The sequence below is a fragment of the Pteropus medius genome, unplaced genomic scaffold, assembly GCF_902729225.1.
Source record: "Pteropus medius unplaced genomic scaffold, Ma_sr-lr_union100, whole genome shotgun sequence".
In the NCBI taxonomy this organism is placed as follows: Eukaryota; Metazoa; Chordata; class Mammalia; order Chiroptera; family Pteropodidae; genus Pteropus; species Pteropus medius.
The window spans coordinates 1,100,676-1,121,813 of NW_024345872.1; the positions used below are offsets into that span (position 1 = coordinate 1,100,676).

General features: G+C 39.3%; 1 protein-coding gene across 9 annotated transcripts in view; it reads left to right on the forward strand.

Annotated features, from left to right (window-relative positions):
- The first annotated feature begins 7,005 nt into the window (after window positions 1-7,005).
- PAK3 (p21 (RAC1) activated kinase 3) overlaps window positions 7,006-21,138 on the forward strand; it is a 279,838-nt gene continuing 265,705 nt past the window's right edge. For 7 of the 9 annotated variants that reach the window (XM_039874755.1, XM_039874744.1, XM_039874751.1 and 4 more), the window contains exon 1: window positions 7,091-7,390. The gene's annotated coding sequence lies outside the window, so the exon portion shown is untranslated. Of the gene's footprint in view, window positions 7,391-21,138 lie in introns of all 9 variants that reach the window. The other 2 variants (XM_039874753.1, XR_005655430.1) reach the window with 2 other exon arrangements.

Genomic DNA, 21,138 nt, shown 5'->3' on the forward strand with positions numbered 1-21,138 from the left:
CTATATCCAAAAGAAAAAAACTGAACCCCTATTTTACACCACTCACAAAAATTAACTTCAGATGGATTAAGGACTTAAATATAAGACCTGAAACCATAAAACTTCTAGAAGAAAATAGGGAAAAAGCTCCTTGACATTGGTCTTGGCAATGACTTTTTTGGAAATTACACCAAAAGCAGAGGCAATAAAAGTAAAAATAAATAAGTGGGGCTACATCAAACTAAAAAGCTTCTGCAAAGCAAAGGAAACAATAGAGTGAAGAGGCAACCTAAGAAATGGGAGAAAATATTTGCAAACCATATATCTAATAAGTAGTTAACGTCCAAAAACATATAAGGAACTCATACGACTGAATGACAAAATAAAAAAAAAATAATAATCTGATTAAAAATTGGGTAAAGGTGCTGAAATAGACATTTCTCAAAGAAGAAATACAAATAGTCAACAGGAACATGAAAAGATGCTTAACATCACTCATAATCAGAGAAATAAAATTAAAACCACAATGAGTTATCCCCTGACACCTACTAGGATGGCTATTATTAAAACAAAAACAAAACAAAAGATAACAAATGTTGGTGATAATGTAGAGAAATTAAAATCCTGGTACACTGTTGGTATTAATGCAAATTGGGCAGCTGCTATGAAAAACATTTGGGGTTTCCTCAAAAATTTACAGCAACTCCACTTCTGGGTATTGATCCAAAAGAAATGAAATCAGCATCTTGAAATGATATTTGCACTCCCATATTCATTGCAGCATTATTTGAATTAGAAAAATGTGGAAAAAACCTAAATGCTCATCAATGGAAGACTGGAATATACATATAATGAATATTATTCAGCCTTAAAAAAGAAAGAAATCCTGCCATATGCAACATAGATGAACCTTGAGGACTTTATGTGAAATAAGCCAGTCACATAAGGAAAAATACTGCATGATTCTACTTACATAAAGTATCTAAAACAGTCTAGTTCAAAAAAGAAAAGAATAGAATGGTGGTTACCAGGGACTGGGAGAGATCGGAGGTGCTATTCAATGGTTATAAAATTTCAGTTATACATGACTAAATTCCAGGTATCTATTGTACAACATGGTGCCTGTAGTTAACAATGCTGTATTGTACACTTAATATTTTGTTAAGAGGGTAGATATCAGGTTAAATATTATTATCACAACACTAAAAAAAAATTTAAAGAGTGACCTGGACTCTGTCCACTCTCAGCCTAGTCACAAACCTCTAATATTATTTCTAGTTTTAGGTGCCTGACATCACATAGACCATTATGCATAAGACATGTTTGAAATGACTACTAAAAAAAAGTGACTTATGAGGAGAAAACTAAAGGAAGCAAGTAAAAGGACTGAACATTTCTTGTCTATATTCTTGTTTTCATGCCATCCCTATGTACCAGGAATAAAGTCTCAAATATAAGTTTTATGTGTTGCGGAGGAAAAATATTTTTATTCTACCCTTCTAGGTTTTTCAGACTGGTCTAAGAATTAAATTGACATGAGATAGATCAATTGGAGAAACTCAAATTTAATTATATCTGTAGGGAGGTCTCATAGATATAGGACTCCAGAAGTGACCAAGGCACGCTCTTTATATACTATTTTTAAACAATTATTGGAGATAGGACAAAACAAAGAAGTTTGTGTTTGGGATAGTAAACTAGTGAAGAAGTAACAAATTTTGTTTATATAACTTTCTCAGCCTTGAATTTCCTAACTCTGGTGATAAGAATGTGTTATTTCATACTTACATAATAAGAGAGGATACTTTCACATGGGAGATTTATTTCCTGCTTTCATGGGGGAAAATGCGAGAGCCAGTTTCTTTCTCTCTTTTTCTTTTTCTTTCTTTCTTTTTTGTACAGGCTGTTTCTCAAATAACTTGAATTCAAAATAATCAATATGCCACTTTGGCATTGTTTGGGGGAAGCCTGACATGAGCCCCAACAAAAGCAATTTTTCTTGGTTTTCTTCTTGGCTGATGGAGTACCACAGTATAGTGGAAAGAGCTCTGTGCTTGCAATTCAAGTCATGGCTTTCCTTGGAAGCTATGTGGTCTTGGGAGAGTCACTTAATCTTTCTGAGCTTTGGTTTAATCACCTGTGAAATAAAGGGATTTGAGTGAAGATGATAATCAACGCCTGATTCTATTCTGAGTTTCTGATATCATGAGAATTAAAATTTCCAAGGTGTCTCAACATAATAAAGGCCATATATGACAAATCTACAGCTAATATCATACTCAATGGAAAAAGGCTAAAAGCATTTTCCTTAAGATCAGGTACAAGACAAGGATGCCCACTTTCACCACTCCTCTTCAACATCGTATTGGAAGTCTTAGCCAAAGCAATAAGATGATCAGGAGAAATAAAAGGCATCCAAATTGGAAAGGAAGAAGTAAATCTCTCGTTATTTGCCAATGGCATGATATTATATGTAGAGAACCCTAAAGATTCCATCAAAAAACTGGTAGAACTGATCAATGAATTCAATAAAGTAGCAGGTTACAAAATAAATATTTAGAAGTCAGTGGTATTTTTATACACCAATGATGAACTTTCAGAAAGAGAAATTAAGAAAATAATCCCATTGGCAATTGCATCGAAAACTATAAAATACTTAGGAATCAAACTATAAAATACTTAGGAACCAAGGAGGTGAAAGATCTGTGCTCAGAAAATTATGTCATTGAAAAAAGTAATTGAAAAAGACACAAATAAATGGAACCATATACCCGGTTCATGGATAAGAAGAATCAACATTGTTAAAATGGCCATACTACTCAAAGCAATCTATAGATTCAATGAAATCCCTATCAAAATACCAATGACAATTTTCAGAGAGCTAGAACAAATAATCCTAAAATTTATATGGAGCCATAAAAAACCTGAATAGCATGACAATCTTGACAAAGAAGAACAAAGTTGGAGGTATCACACTACCTGATATCAAACTATACTAAAAGGCTACAGAAATCAAAACAGCATGGCACTGGCATAAAAACATATACGTTCATCAATGGAACAGAATAGAGAGCCCAGAAATGAATCCACGCATATATGCTCACTTAATATATGACAAAGGAAGTAAGAATATACAATGGGGAAAAGACAGTCTCTTCAATAAATGGTGTTGGGAAAATGAGGCAGATGAAAGAAGCTGGACCATCTTCTTACACCATATACAAGAATAGACTCAAAATGGATTAAAGACTTTAAATGTAAGACACAAAACCATAAAACTTTTAGAAGTAAACATAGGCAGTAAACTCTCTGATATTATTAATAGGAATTTCTTTTCAGATATATCTCCTTGGGCATGGGAAACAAAAGAAAAAATAAACAAATGTGACTGCATCAAACTAAAAAAACGTTGTACAGCAGAGGAAACCAGCAACAAAACAAAAAGACAACCAACTCTTGGGACAAGATATTTGCTAATGATACATCTGATAAGGGGTTAATATCCAAAATTTATAAAGAACTTATAAAACTCAACGACAACAACAAAAACAAAAACAAAATCCAATTTAAAAATGTGCAGAAGACCAGAACAGATACTTCTCCAAAGAGGAAATACAGATGGCTAACAGACATATGAAAAGATGCTCAAGGTCACTAATCATCAGAGAAATGCAAAATAAAACCACGATGAGATATCACCTCACACTTGTCAGAATGGCTATCATCAATAAATCAAAAAACAGCAAGTATTGGCAAGGATGCAGAGAAAAGGGAACCCTCATACATTGTTGATGGGATTGCAAATTCGTACAACCACTATGGAAAACAGTATGGAGGTTTCTCAAAAAATTAAAAATAGATTTACCTTTTGACCCAGCAATTGCACTTCTGGGTATTTATCCAAAGAAAACCAAAACAGTAATTCATTAAAATCTATGCACCCCAATATTCATGGCAGCACAATTTACAATAGCCAAGATATGGAAGCAACCTAAATGCCCATCAACAGACCATTGGATAAAGAAGTTGTGGTTCATGTCTGCGATGGAATATTACCCAGCCATTAAAAAAAAAATGAAATACTACCATTTGCAACCACATGGACGGACCTGGATGTTATTATGCTGAGTGAAATAAGTCAGAGAAAGATAAATACCATATGATTTCACTTATGTGTGATATCTAAGGAACAAAAGAACAAACTAATCAAAAATAGACTCACAAATATAGGACAATTTAGACAAACAGAAAGGAGGGGGTTGTGGGATGAGAATGGGGTGAAGGGTTAAAGCAGCAAGTAAATTAGTAGTTATTAGAGATGGGGAGCATGGCAGAGCGAATGCAGTTAGCATTGATATGATGGCTAAGTGGAGGGCCAGGGGAGGGAGGAAGCAATTGGGGGATCGTTTTATAAACAATATAGATGTCTAACCAATGTACTGTATACTTGAAACTAATTTAAATAAATTTATAAAAAGAAAAAAAAAAGAAAAAAATTCCAAGTTCTAGTCTTATCTATAGAAAGTCTCATACTGAAATGACTTGAGGGTACCTAAGGAATTTTAACCACAGGAATGCCTGAACTTCTACTATTAGTGATCTATTTCATTTGGTTTAGCATTGTCTCTTCCTGCTAGTCTTCCTTTTGAGAAGAGAAACATAAAGGCACTCTGTTGTAAATGAATAAACCAGGTCACTTTATCCTGGTTGGGAAAGGCAGGAATTTTGATGTCCATAGATTGGAAGTGGGAAGGAAAGGGTAAAACACATAGAAACTGGAAGGGTGTCAGAGACAGATTTCACATCCTTCCCAATTTTTCTGCAGCTTGGCTCTAAGCATTGTTATGACTCAACCTCTTTGTGCTTGGCAAGGCTCAAACAAGAATAGTTTCTTTTTGGTACCAAATCCGAACAGGGAGTCCCTGGCTGAATGTCAGATTCAGGTATTTCTGATAAATTTTGAATGGAGTTCTTTATTAGATCTTTTGATAAACAGAGTTTGTTTGAGTAAACCATGTACATTATTATAAAAATATTAATAGGCATATACTCCCACTCTGTTACTATAACCATGAGTATCAAGAATCTGGGTCACAATTCCCTGCCCAATCCTAAATGCCCACTTTCACCATCCTCTTCCAATTCTGTTATTTTCTTGGTTCCATGTTGGTCCTCAGTAGTTGCAGAGAATCCTTCATCTCTATTTATCATGTCTATCTCTTATCACCAGCACTTGATCTCTTCTATCCTGTGGCGGCGGGGGGAGCACTCTTTTCCTATGCATTCTATCAATGTTGAGGTATTACTAGTAAAAAATAATTTCTGCTTTTAATGGTGAAAGACCTATTAATGTAGTTGTTGCTTTTCTTTTCTCTAATAATAACTATCATTTATTGAGCCTTGCTATGTCTCAGACACTTGTTATCAGTCCATTTCGTTCTCATACTTCTATACCTGTTTGATAGGTGGATTGTTCATATTGAGTATTTCTCCAAGATTTTCCAGCTAGGGTTGTCTCACTCAAGAATGGAGCTATAACCCCTGCACAAACCTTTCTTTTTTGCTTGATATTCATTTGCACATTCTTGGGACTAGCCAGGCTGCTGTGTGGTAGACAGATTTCCTCCCTTGGTGGCAAACAATGATTCATTCTCATGACTTAGAGGACAAAGACCTAGTTTGTGGGGGAATCATTCACAAGATTATCACCCCAGGAAATTCAAATATACCCTCTTTCTAGTTTCCTTTCTGTACCTTCATTTCAAATTATTCTTATAGTAGCTGCTAGCAGAATGAAAGGAATAATTACGTCTCCCGATTGGGGACTGAGGCTTAAAAATCTTTAACTCTTTTGCACACTAACTTGTAAGTTGTACCTGAATGTATCAAACTAACTGACTATCTTTTTCAAAATCTATTTTTAGTTAACAATTTTAACTTAGTGAAGGCACTAAACCATTTACCTCCAACATAAAGATCAGGAGATGAATTTGTAATTTCTTTCCAAGATGTAATTTTAAAAAGGAACTTTGACCTGGAAATCTGAAGCCCTGGTTCCCAATTCTGGATTTGCCAGTCATTAGCCTATAATGTTAGGCAATTCCACTTAATCTTGCTGAATCTGTTTTTTCATCTATAGAATACAAATAATGACATTTTCCTTGTGTAATTCACAGAGATGATATGGTAGGAATCTCATTATTAGGAAGCGCTTTGTAAATGCCAAAGTGCTCTACAAGCATAAGTCATTAGGCCAGATGAAGTGAAATGCTCAAAAGGTCACCAGCAAGAAGGAGACTTTCAGCAGGGCTGTACCAAGGGATTCACCAAGGATTGACTCAGGGGGAAAACTTGTGAATCTCACAGTTGTTTTCCCTTTTCTTAGTCTTAAGGGTACACATTCAAACTGAGTCTCTAGCTGGATCCATGATGATCTTCAGCTCTCTGACTTCCAGGAAACCAGTGTTGGTTTTCATCAAAACTGAGTACCCCACAGCTGGAGAGGAGTGGCATGTTGATTAAGTGATCTCTTGACACCAGTGAAACTGGAAACCTGGGTAATGCTGGTTGGGTAAGCAGATTAACAAGTAGAGAACTAATTGTATGCCACCTTGGTTATAAGCAGAGATACTGCAATGGAATGAGAGACAGGAGAAAAGGTGGGATGTAGATCCTGTATGAAGTTATGGGCACCTCAACTCATGAAAGTCAATCCCAAATTAGAAAAGAAGTTGCCTTCTAGGTGGTCCAGACAGCACTCAGCACAATGTGTGCTCATGCAATACAGTGTGATGGTGATAGTGACTGTCCTGGGTCTCCTTCTAACCTCTTTGGCTATGCAGGCTTTCCAGAGATATAAGCGTCTGCAAGCATCCAGTCCCCAGAAAAAAGATTGAAGGAAAGGATATGGACGTTAATGGCAGGCCTGGGGCTCTGAACTTCTCCCCTCCCTCGCTCCCTCATCCCCAACCCCCATCCCCCGGCAGGCCTTCAGGCTCTGGAGACTGAAAGGGTTTCATTTCCGCCTGGCTGCAGGAACCACAAGTTCCAGACTAGGTCGGAATTGGAATAATCACAGTCAAAATACACCCAGATGCTCTCACACACCCAGACGCGCGCGCATCCCGGGGCCATGGGGCGCACGTGAGTCCACGCCCCGCGCACCCAGCCCTGCCTCTCACCAGAGCATTCTCGGCAGCTGCCACAGTAGCAGCCTCCTCCTCCTCCTTCCCCTCTTCTTTCTCCTACAGCCGCCGCCGTCGCCGCTGCTCTGTCTCCTTTACCCTCTCGTCTTCCTTCATCCCCCAGTTCCTGCTCCTCCTCCCATCCCCGGCGCCTCCTGCCTGGCCGCGAAAGGCAGAACCCTCAGCAGCGGCTCCCCCTCGCTCTCGCCGCGAAGAGGCTGGAACAGGTCTGTATTGGGGAAGCTTTGTTGCAGGCTGTTGGAGCGCGAGTGGCTCCAAGAGCTGCTGGGAGGGCACGAGGCCGACGGGAGGGTAGATTATTTTTCAGTTTTTGGTCTTTTTCTATGAATAAATGGGGTGCGATGGAGAGAGAAGGCAGCTCGGTCCTTTTGCCAGTTCGCTGTCCCTCTCGCTTCATGGCGAGAGAATACCAAAGATGCCCAGACTCCTGCCCCCGCCCACCCCTAAAGCTCTTTTTCTTTGCACCCCCACTCCCCGCATCCACTTCCCAGAGCTGAGCTTTCTCTTCTACTGGGAGCTCATGATTGGGGCTGGGAGAGATGGATGGAATCGATCCAGCGGGGCACTTGCGTGCATGAGGCTTTGTTACATACAACAAAAACCAGTCCTCACCAGCTTCAGTTCGAGGCTAAGCTGAGGACTGCCGGTGGTATGGGGATGTGGGCCAGGCAGACTAGAGAAATGAGAGAATATGAGGGGGCACTCCCTGTGTGTGACAGGGCACACAGGAATGCAGTGGTGTGTGCCGCGGAGATGGTGCGGGTTTTGTGTGGGATTCAGTGAGTGTGAGTTGGAGTGGTGTGTGTGCGTGTGCATCTGTGTGTGTGTGTGTGCGCGCGCGGCAGCAAGGCAGAGCGATGAGCGCGCGCGGACCATGGGGCTGGGCTACTCCTGGCATTGCATGTCCTTGGGTATCAACCCATGCCAAGCCAGATTGCAGTAATATGCACACGGATCAGGTCCACCCTGTTCTGCCCACATTGGAAGGGCCGTGATGGTTTCAAAGTAATGGAAATCCCCCCCAGCTGGGGCTGTTGCATAGGATATTACGTATGTGGAAATTTCTAGCGAGTTGACCAAGTCCTAATGGACACGGTTATTGTTCCCCCAAAGATGCTCAACTTTCTTAGTGGATTTCCCTCTCTCAGCCAATGAGGAGCCAAAGCTCTTACAGTGATCCCTGCAGTAACAATCCCCTCTTTAATTAGTGAATCCTTATTTCTTTCTTTACTGCAGTGATGTTAGTGATGGGCTAGGATGCAGCTGTATGTTTGGAGAAAAAGAAACATACTAAATGCTCCTCTGTATTAGTTGTGGATTTGGTTTAGAGTTTTTTTTTTTTCTTAAACCATAAGGTGTGAATTGGTATGGTCCTTTTAAAAAACTAAATCAGTAAAAATGAACAAAACTGCAAAACCTTCTCTTTGACACTTTTATTTGTGGTTTTAATAAAGCATTGCTTTTTCGGGGTCCTAAATATACAGTTAAGTATAGTGATCATTCAAACGACCGACATTTATTAAACACCTGCTATGTGCCCATAGTAATGTTAAGTATTGAAAGTATAGAAATGAATAAATGAATAAAACATCATCTTAGCTCTCAGGGAGTGCACAGTCTGGTTGGCAAGATAGAGTGTGTAAACAGATAATTATACTAGAGTATGTAAACAGATAATTACACTAGAGTATGACAAGGGACAGGCAGGGTTCTGTGAGAACACAGAGGAGAGATGCATGGCTGGGGATGGGGGGGGTACCATCGAGAAAGGCTTCACAGGGGAAGTGACATTTGAGTGAGTCTTGAGGAATTAATTCACCAGGTGGTTAAGTTGAAGGAACAACATGTCTAAAGGCACAGGGGTCATAGTTAAATAAGACTGCAGGGAGTCCTCAGAATTATTACTGTCACATTCTCAACCAACTCAAAATGAATCTCCCTGGACTAGGATGGTGGTTAATGGTAAATCCAAAAAGAGCCGGTATTGAAGATTGATAAGGATCAGAATGCATCCCCATCTTAAGAAATGTATAGCTTATTTATTAATATTAGTGTGTTTTGCTTTAAGCAAAACACATATGGTATATGTAAGTATGGATTTAAAAGGCAAATGAACTAGATGGACAGTATTCACAATGCAGAGTTTATTGCTTTACAAAAGGGTCCATAATCAGATCATCTTAAATAACAGTGCCCCCTGACATTTACCGTGAATATTTTTACCAAAAATCTATTTACACAGAATTTTTAGCTAGTGGATGGCATGCCAACGAAAGATATACTTGTATTACATTTATATTTTGCACAAAAAAATTACCATTTTAATGGAGGATTTTCCCTCACAGTGTGGAAATTTAATAAATACTGTAAGAAAACATGAAAATAGCATTAAAATATTAAATCCATTGTTTGTGATCTTTCATATTTTGAATTGTGTGTAAAATACACATGAACCAGGACAGAGTCTTCAGGGACTTTTACATTTTAGGTACTTTTAGTAATGTCAGTGGTAATTAATAATAGCACAAGATTCCATGCTGTTTGTTAGTTTTGAAATGAATATATGACGACTAATATAATACTCATGCAATTAAGCCAGAACAGGGGCACATTCGGAGTCTCTTCTCTTTTTGTGTTGGTGCTGATTGCATGGGCTGATGAATGGCACTGGAAATGAACCCAAGAAATGGGTGATTTTTATTGGAAGTCCCTGGTGGGCACAAAATTATGCTAGTTGAGAGCATGTAAGCTCTGAGGGCTTGAACCAGCATCTTGAACATCTCCTCCCTTAAATTAAGACCAAAAATAGCCCTGGGTTCTATTTGAAAGTAATTCCAGCAGAAATAGTTGAGCTTGAATCAACTTCCTCCCTAGTCTGGCCAATGCCAGGCTGCAAAGGAAATGATGGCCTGGGGTCCTTTCGGCCCATCAAGGTCCTTTATTCTCTGGCTGTCAATACCACAAGGTATCAGGCAATATTTCTAAGAAGCATCTCCACAGCTTGGATGGAGTAAAATTGATCTGTCTGCTATACCAATACCCAGATCAGTTTAGTGGCCAGACCAGTGCTACACAATGTGTGTTCCAAAAAAGGCTAGTTTCACAAGTGTTACGTGTATGTGCGTTCACGCAAACACGCAGAGTTTTGTGGTCAAGTTTAATTTGGGAGATTCTTGCTTAAACAGAAGCAGGTTTATTTACTGCAGGGTTTTAGGGTAATGCATATTGTGACTCTCCAAGAGAATGGAATATACAGAATTTCCCAGATATATTTGCCCACAGTACTTGGTGTTCCATCAAGCATTTTGCTGGATTGGTGTTGAAATGAACGTTCTTTTGGCAATGCTGGGCAAGAGAATTTCTTGCTGAGTTCAGAGGCTGTCAGTACCTTGCTGGGCAAACTTGATGACTTGCTTCACCCCTCTAGGCTTGCCTTCACCCAGGTGTAAAATGAGGTTGATAATAATCTTTGCTCTCACTGACGGATGCTGTAATGACAACTAAAATAATATCTCTGCAAGTATTTTGAGCTTCTTAGAAGAAAGACTCTATATAAATTCAAAGTTATTATGAAATGGAAGTGAAGAATTAAGGCAATTATCCTAATAATTCAGGCCCAAATCCTGTTTTTCTCTGTGTTTTTGGGCAGATTGCCTCAGCTTTCTGCTCTACTTTGACTGGAATGACCTATCCTCATTCAGCCGTGGGTGACTCAGTTCTCTGGGCTTATTTCCTTTCACATCCTAAAAATTACAGTGTGGCCTTTAATTTCCTGTTTCAGAGGTATCATCAGTATAGCCTCAAGAAAAATCCCATCAATCTGAACACACCCTGCTGACCAGAGAACCCTGGAGGTGAATTAAGTTTAGTTGGAAAGTTGCTTTTATCCTTCAGATTCATTCTTTTGCAGAAGCAGTTCTAAAAGGCCATCTTGGAAGATAACTGCTACAGGGCTCATCTCCAGTGCCCTCAATGCCCAATCTGGGCTGGAACCCCATTTGCAGAAGAGGTATCTTGAGCACAGTTTTGGGGGTTCATTTTTCCAATAGGAAGGTGTGGCCACCTTTAAGGAAATTTAAAGGCACAAGAAACAGCACTCGTGTGACTATCGACCCTTCTTGATTCCCTTGACTCTTCATTAATTCCCTCAACCTCTTTTCCTTACAAGGTACCTTGAAAGAAGAATTGAGTTCTTGAGAATAATCATTGCAAATTGGGTTTGGGGTAGAGACTGATATTCAGGCATTAGAGTTACTAGTTTTACAGTGCTCTGTACATGGACCAGTCATTCTCTGCAAGAAAGCAGCAAGCTTCATTTTCAGTGGGAAGGATTTAGGTTAGCCACAGAGAAAACTGTGTGATACTAAAAGGTGAGAGTGAAGTCATTCTCTGTTCTGGAAAGTTTAGTGGAAATTCCTGTCTAGTAGGGGAGATTTATAGAATGGTGGAGATAAAAGTATCTTTCAAAGTTTGTCTGCTGAAAACCCTCTGTTTGGATGAGGAAAATGAGGACCAGAGAAGTGAAGTGAATTGCCTAAGGTCACACAGCTACCACATGACAGAACAGAAGTCATCCTAAAGGTTAGAACTAATATCTGCCATCTGCTAATGCTCTTTCTACTATAAATAGCTATCTTCTTGTGTAGTTCAGGGAGAGTGTGGATTGGCTCATTCACTGGGGCTTGGAGGTCATGTTTAGGCCTGAGTTATATGGGCTCTATGTGGCAGCTTTATCAGAGGGACAGGTTTCTAGTGGAGCCCTGGAAGGCCATACTTCCTCTCCCCACTCTCTCTCCATTCTTCTTGAGTATATAGTTGTCTGAATCACCAAGCTAAGCAGCCAGATGAAAACCTTAGGACTGGGTGTTCTGCCTAGATACTCAGTGGGTGATTTGATTATCCCAGTCCCTCTACCTTGATGGTTATTAACATTTTATGGACCAAATACCTCCTTGAAAGTCCAAAAATAGCTATTGATCCACTTTCCAAAGAAGGACTCACATCCACTAACATGTGCATGTAATTTCAGGGACATCTAGGTCAACCGCTCCTGCTCTGCTGGCTCTTGGTATTGGTATACAGCCTCAGGTAACTTATAGATGCTCCCTAAATACTAAAGATTTCCAGAGCTGGGATTGTTAATCTTAACTTGGAGGGAATTAGAAATACTGAGATGAGACTTCTGCCAAATAGACTGGGAGAGGGTGAGTTAAGGTGGAATTTCTTTAGGATAAAAGAGTGGTATTGACTCCTGGATTTCAGGTGAAAACAAAAGGAATTGAAATGAGCTAGCATGGCAGGAAGAACAGTGGGAGATTTGGATGGATGGGAGAAGGAGGTCATTCTAGAAAGGGTGTCAATTATGCCATAATTATATGAAATGAAACTCTTCTAAAAGAATGTGACAATCTTTCACTTCTTTCCAGCGTTTCCCCCACCCCCTAGTTTAATTCTAAAAAGCAAAAGCTTATGACTTTGGGTATTAGAAATTGTCTTAGATACTGACACCATGTCCTTGAATAGGACATTTTTAGAGGCTGGGAATGGGAGCTGGGCATTGTGGGAGAATGATACAGATTGCCTTATTTCTTGTTTTAAAAAAGCATTTTTCTGATCGAAATAATATATCCTTATGCTTGTAAAAATAGAAATATGAAGTAGAACGTTCCTGGCTTCTCCATCACTGATCCCCCAATATGTTCACAATTTGGCATGTATCATTTTGTGCATGTTTTTATGAACATTCATGTATGTATTCATGTACATAGAATAATAAAAGGTGTGACCAATGCTTCACATACTGTTCTTCAACATTCTTTTCATTGAACTATATGTCAAGAGGTCTTTTCCTGCCAGCATACCTCTAGTTATTTCATTTGAGAAAAGTAGATGCATAGTACTCTTATACAATTGTGACATAACTTCTTTAATCCAACCTTTATTAATTTTTACATTATTTCTGATTTTTAAAATTATTAAATATTGGTGCAACATACCTTTTTTACATGGAGCTCTGCATACTATTACAAATGTTTTTGTAGTATAAATTCACAGTAGTGTAATTGCTGGTTTAGAGTTTGGTTTGCCCATCTTTGATTTTAGTAAAGCCTGCCAAATTGCCTTCCAGCAAGGCCACGGCTACATACATTCCCACCAACAGTGGCTGTTTCTCCACGCTTTTCCTCACCAATTTCAGATATTATTGATCTTTTAATCTTTGACAATGTGATAGGTGCAAAAAATCTTTTTACTTGCATTTTTTAGAATACTAGTGAGGCTGAAAATCTTTTTATATGTTTATTAGCTATCTGTAGTTCTGTGTTGCCATTTCATATCCTTTGCTTCTTTTTCTATTGAGTTCTTTCTTGTTTTGATAACTGAGATCTCTATATATTTTAGATAGTAACTATTTAACTTATCGATGTTGCAAACATATTAAGCAGTTTATTGTTTATCTTTTTAACTTTGATTTTAGTGTCTTGTACAGAAAAATTTTAAATTTTTTAAAATCATAATTGTCACTCTGTTCCTTTATGAGCACTCAAACAATGCCACAGTAAACATGCTTGGTTTATATCATATGCATTTGGCTAATTATTTCCTTAAGATAAATTCCCAGGACTGTATTTGTTCAGTTAATTTCTTTTTTAGATGTTGCCAAATTGTTCTCTACAGTTTTCTTTTTTACCAATTTACAATCTAACCACAGTATATAAAAGTACACTCTGCTCCTCCTCTCGATGTCTTCTGATAATTTAGGTTTTGCTTCTTAAATCAAGTGCCAGGCAGGAATTCATATTTGGCACCACAAAAGGTTTGAAACAGAAATCCCTAACTACTCATGAAATACATATAATGCATGTTTCACCTTCAATTATTTAAGCAAACATGCTTTTAAATTTATTTCCAACTAGAACTATGTTGAAAGCCTTTTCAACATCAAATTCCTCTAAATTCACTGTGAAATGAATGGCCATTTAGGATCATTTCCGCTGACAGTAGTAGCCATAGCAGTAGACAATAGCGAACTAACTTTAGAGATCTACCATGTAGGACACTTGGAGAAAAGCTACAGCTGTGTCTTCACTGACCTCTGAGGTCAGCTGGATTAGTTCCAGAATTTTCCAGAAGCTGAGTGCTGAGTAGTAGTCAGCTTCTATCCGACTTGGCTTCCTGCAAAGAGGACAAGTTTGAGGCCTTCCCATGAGAAGTTATTCTAACCAAAATAAACAATGATGTCATCCTCTGTAAAGGGAATAGTGGCAAACAGGTACAGCTGTAGCATTCCACCTTACTTTGCCTGAGCTTCTTGTATCTCTTTTCTGCCAACATCTAGGTATGGTCAAGAGGAATTTGGTGTTTGCTTTAGGACAAGGGTAGGGTCTATAGATTAGGAGAAGATGGAAATCAGAGTGTTTGTTTGTGTGGCTGAAGAACTACTTTGTCTAGAGTCAGTAGCAACCTTAAAATCCCTTGGGGGTGGCAGAGCTGTGGAGGGAGCATGAAAGTGGCAACAGTTGTTACCTACTTTACAGATGGAGAAGACATATGTGGAAAGGAGACATACTTTGAGAGTTGACATTTCTGGAAAAGGGTTCTGACAAAGCCCCCAACCCCAACACTTGTAGCTAAAAATTTGGTAACTTCTCTTCCCTAGGGATAAATACAGGTACCTTTAAAGTGCAGCTTCCTAATTTGATAAAGTTCTGAATGCCCTTTGTACTTACGCATTATTCACTTTACCTGGTGTGTTACATACACAGCCCACCCCTGGGATGCCTTTGAGCTGTCAGAAGATGGGTGGATTATTGTCCTCAAAGGAATAATTTGGATTATTTGAATAATTGACAATTATGATTTGATGTTTCTCACTTGTTCAAAATCCTGGTATTTGTCAAATAGCTTTAGAACCCTATCTAATATGTGCATTAGGTACACACACACACACACGCACACACACACACACACAAATTTATAATTCTTTTAAAGGTTTGAACTAGAGTGAGGAACTGATGGCCATATAATATAATTATTAATCTTCGATGCCTTGAAAAAAGATGTCCCATCTTAAAGCTAGGGTGTCTCTTCTTCAGTGCTGAATAATTTAAAACTGAATCATTATAGCCACAAATATGGTCTCTACACATAAATTATGTGATACAGTTCTCCTTATGTATGGTCATAAAGGGAAAGGTCATATTTTCTTTTTAAAACTATACTTGATGCTTTTGGTACAACTGGGGATTGTTATGTTTCATTTTCTACTGAATTAAGTATTCCACAAAGGTAACATTACTTTTTAACTCTGATTAGAACCAGGAGGGACATCTGTCTCCATACCTAAACTGGAAAGAACAATTTCATTAAAAGGCAAGGAGATTCAGTAGATGGAGCTTACAGTGCATTGAGAAGTAGAAGACCTGGATTCCAGTTCTTGCTTTGTTACTAATTAAGCTATGTGACGTTGAACAAGTGCTTAAATGTCTCTGAGCCCCAGAATCCTCACATATAGACTGAGGACACAGTTAGGAATAGATTATCTCTACTGTTACTTTCCATTTAAACAAAGCATACTTGTCTCCAAAGTCAAAGCTTGCTTCGTTACAGAATCACTCGTGTATACTTTAAAAAATATGTTTGAGTCTCCACTTCAACCAACTGAATCTGAGACTCCAAGAGTGGACCCTCAAAATACCTATCTGTTAACTAGCTTCTTAGATGATTCAGAGAAAGTCATAACCCCTCCCATGGTGACTTTTAGGAGACGAGATCCTCTGGGCTTTCTGGCTTGAGGAAATGAAACCATTTTCCAAAATGGTAAGGTCCAAGTTTCTCAGTAACTCTGGCTTGGAAACCTATGATAAGAGACTGCATTTGGGAAGCTAATTTTTTGACCTACTTCCCTGGGGCTGGTTTCTGTAGAGGTGAGTAGAGAGCAAAATGTTCTTTTAATAAGAGCAAGTCTGGATGAATAAACTGACCAGTTATTCAATAATGAGCATATTCCAGGCCCTTTGGCACACAGTCTTCAGTAGAAGTGTTTCTGAGAATGTACAAAGTAGTTTCTAGAACTTTCACCCTTTCAGCCCAAGCTCACCTTTGTATCTTGTTTGACATTTCTGTGCCTCCTTTGACTTTTTAAACTTTACACTGTTTTCTCTTCCCTTCATTAAACACAGTGTTTCAGTGGTTTTTCTTGTTGCATGGGGCTTCAACACCCCAGCAAAGTGAGTCTGTCTGTCTGGTCCTGGGGCCTGAATGGTTAAACAGAGTATTTTGTTGTTAAGAGTCCCCCACAGCGGTAAGGCTGTGTTATAACAAATGTGAATGTATGAAGCAACAGATTTTCCTGGATATGAAGAGTCTGAGCCCTGAAGAGTCTGCGTAACTTCAAACACCATGAAAGAAAGGGAGCTCCTTTTAATAGAAGAATAATATTGCCAGGACTATTATGTATCATTGTAGGGATGGGGCTAGGAGATTGGTTTTGATTCTTGATAACTGATAACTAAGTAAACCTGTAACATTGGCATTGAGAAGTAAATTCCTGAGAACTCTGTCACTATTATTATTTTTGTAGAGCATAGGGATATGAAAAATAATTGTTATTTGTCTCTTTCCACTCCCATCAAGAAGCTGATGCCAAGGGTATAGACAACCAGAGGTCAAGGTCAGGAGTGACTTCCTGGATGTTTTTCTGCTAAAGGTGGACTGCATAGGGGGAGATAGCCAGGAAGAGGGCCCAGAATAGGATGAACAACAGTTGGCTTGGATTAGTTTCCAGCTCACCCAAGTTCTTGTCTGATTCTCATTATCAGGCTTGCAGCATGTAGCAAGGGATATTTGGCATTGAGCAGTACAGACTCATTGAACTAGGACTGATATGGCTCAAACTTCTGAACACAATGATAAATCCATGCACAGAGAGTGCCAGAATATACCCATGGGACCAAGTCCATCCTCAAACTCTAACCTAATACCCCATTTGAAGGAGTCCAACTTTTCACTTTGACTGTAGTACTTTGATCAATTTAAAACTGCTGCACAAAAATGTCTTTTCTCTTTCTTGACTCTTTCCTGGTTGTCTTTAGGTTTTACCTGTCAAAAGAGCTGTTTTGGAGAAAAAGAGAAGGTAGTATAAGGTTAAGGGACTAGGAGCTGGAATTATTTGCTGAAGTTCAAATCCTTGTTCTATCTCCTACTACCTAAGTGATCTCGGAAAGTTTCTTAACCATCTAACAGCCTTAGCTCTGTAAAATGGAAAGAGTAATAATTGTACCTACTTAGTAGAGTTATGGTATGGAATCAAAGAGATAACACATGTCAAGGGTCTGCCCCATAGTTGGTGCTCAATAAATGGCAGCTATTTTTATTATTATTATTATTATTATTATTATTACTACTACTACTAATTATTCTGAGAGCATGAAGCTCTCTGGAGAGGTGTGAGTACCCAGGCATTTTGGACAAGTCACTTGGTTTCTCTAAACTTCGTTTCTTTACCTTCATAATGGGTCTACTAATAGTACCTACCTCTTAGAGTTTTTTGAGAAATAAACAAGATAATTCTTGCAAAATTCGCAGCACACTGCCCGATACATAAAAGTGCTCAAAAAGGTATTGTTATTATCAGTCAGTTGCCAACCTCAGTGATTCTGTAAACCCTTTTGTCTCTGACTTCTCAGTATCTAGGCCACCTTTGGGCCTTGCTCCCATCCCAGCAGAGGTTTCTGATGCCTGTGAGGTATACGTTGTTTGGGATGAGCAGAGGAAGTGGCCTTCTTGCATGGAGACCTCTTGAGACTGAGTGGTATATAATACATGTTAATGCTTAGCACACTGTCATATGGGCTGCTTCTAGATAGACGCTAACTCCTAAGCACAAAAATGGTTCACAAAGTAACAAAAATGGAGACAAAGCAGATGCCGCTTAGCAACTCTCACAAGGGCCTAGCCCTGAGGAGCACAAAGTTCTGTTAGTTGCCCCTCCCACACCTGTCCTGGCAGCCCCACCAGCTGTATATTCCCTCTGGCATTCCTCCAAGACAACAGGCTGGAGAGCCCTGCATCTCCTCCCCAAGTAATACATCAAGTAAGGTAACCAGATGCTACCATAGCGACAATTCCTACCTGATCAATAGAGCTGGGAATTGAGCCCTGGTGACAGGGCCTGCCTTGAGGGGGGCCACCTCCCAGAGCATCACCTGCCTCAGCCTGGTGACCAAGCAACCTGGCCGGCCCACTGCTGGTGGTTTACCTTTCTCTATGCATTGATCCCTACCTTTGGGGCCCCAGAGTGACCATTTCAGGCATATGCTGCTCTCATTGAATTTCCCAATGTGTCTTCCTTAGATCAACCCTCATTATTTCTTCCCTGAACTATTCAATATTAGTGTTGCTACTGCTGTTGATGTTATTAATAATGGTAATAATAGCTGATAGCTTACATTTGAGTGCTTATTATGTGCTAGGCACTAAGCTAAGCATTTACATGTATTATATCATTTAATAGTCACAACAACCCTGGAAGGTAGGCACTATTAGAATTCCCATTTTACAGAAGAGGAATAATAATAGTTAACATTTATTGAGTGCTTACCATATACTAGGCACTATGCTAAGTACCTTTTATGTATTTTCTCATTTAATTCTCATAATAACCTTATGAGGTAGGCACTATTATTATTACTAGAGATATTCGTTGGCCTGTAGTAGTAAGGGTCAGATGAGAACCTGGATACCTATGGAATATTTAGAAGGAGTTGCATGACTCAAGAGGACTTTCAATGTTCTTTAACAACCAGTCTTTCCTCACCACCATTTCTACTTTCTCATCAACTGCTTGGGTATAGTGGGCATTGCTCATTCTGAATCCTACTGAGGCCTTGGGCCTGGCTGGAGATGTGAGGGCCATGCCAACCCTAACTTCTTGCAGTAGAAGAGGAATGGTGCATCCTGCCCACCCTGGGTTGTTTTGGGGATAGCTGGAATCAGGCTAGGGTAAGGGCATGGTGGAAATTACCAAATAAAGGTCACACTTCTTTGCCTGGAGTTTTAGTCCTCCAGCTATACCTACCCTGATCCCAAGAACACATTTTGCACACAAATACTCATTTCCATGCCTTTGCTCATGGTGTTCTACTGGTTCTTCTCCAAAAGTCCTTCTCAGACCATCTCACTTCTTTATTATTCCATCCTTTCATCCCGAGGACACATATTGAACATCTATTATATACTAGATGCTATACTAGGCACTTAGAATATGATTATAAGCAAAGCAGACATAGGCCCTGCCCTGATGGAGCTCATGGTCTAGTGGAGGAGACAGACATTAAACAAATAAACCCAGACATATATAATTATAAGTTGTAATAAATGCTATGAAGGAAAAGAACAGGATGGTATGAGACACAATAATAAGGGAGACAATTTAGATAGGAGAGGAATCAAGAAAGGCCTTTTCGGGGAGGCAACATTTAAGCTGAGACGTGAAAGATGAATAAATATTAACGGAACATTCTATGAAGGGGGACAACTTGTGCAGACACCCTGAGGTGGTTGCTTGCCATATTCAAGCAACTGGAAGAGGCAGTGGACCAAAGAGAAGGTGGCTATCAATGAGGTTGGAAACCATGCAGGGCCTTGCATACCACAATAAAGAGTTCTCTATGCCGAGTACGTTGGGAAGTCACTGACATATTTAAGTGAGAGATGAAACTAATCTATATTTTTAAAATAACACTCTGCTCTACAAAATTTGACTGGAGAGTGGCAAGAAGAGAAATAGAGGCCAGATAGGAGGCCAGGACAATAGTCCAGGAAGAGGGATGCTGGTGGCCTGGACTAGGAGGTGACAGTGGCCATGGAGAGAAGCAAGCAGATTCAGGATACATTTTAGAGCTAGAGCCAAAAGGACTTGCTAATGGATTGGATATGGGGGATGAAGAGAGGGAGCAATCAAGACTTCCATGTGTCAGGTTTGAGCAAGGTGAATGGCGGTGCCACTGACAGACATGGGGGATAGGCTGAAGCTGATTCAGAGTTATCTCTTCTGTGTCACATTTGGTCTATAATGATCATTTAGCATATATCCTATACTACTTTGTTTTGATGATAGTTAACAGGAGTATTTGTTGTCTCCCTAGGTAGTTTTTAAACTCTTTGAAGACACTGACTATGTCTTACTCATGTCTGTATTCCCCAGAGCACCCAAGACATAATGTATTGAAGACTGACTGAACAATTAAGGGAATAACTCCTTTCTCTTTCAACTTCATTCTTCTCACTAAATGACCAGACATGACTCTGAATTAAGCTTTTTTTTTAATACTCTAAAAGAGATATGTGCTTTGATACAGACTTTAAACTGCATTCAATCATTAATCACCTTATGAACAATTGCTGCTGTGTCAGCATGATACACCGGGCACATCTAATTTTGGTCCTCAAACATCCTTCAACAATGCAGTAAAAGGTATGTGTTCACAGAAGAATGGCCTTGTGGGAGTGTGCAGGCTAGCTCAGAGTGAGCAGAGAGGATGATTAGAAGTGGCTTAAGGGCCTCAATTGTTCAGGCGGATGTGGGCCTTTGTGGCCATGGGCTTCATTCAGCATGTGGCATCTGAAAGCACATACCATGAATAACATGCTATAGAATCTTAGATTCAGTCACAAAATAGACCAAATATAGATGGATTGCCATGTGCAATCAAGACAAAACAAAAAAGTTTTTATGCCATTCTTACGGAAGTTCTACAGAGAGTTCTCTGATCTTGAGTTCTGAGGTAGGAGCCCACGAATCTGCATTTGTATAACCATCCCAAGAAATTTTCATGCCGGTGACTCATGGATCACACTTTAAGATGCCCTGGGTTCAAGGATCAGCCCTGGAACTAAAAGCAGGTACAACTAGCTCCTTGGGTACAACCCAGCCCATCCCTGCTCCCTCCTTAGA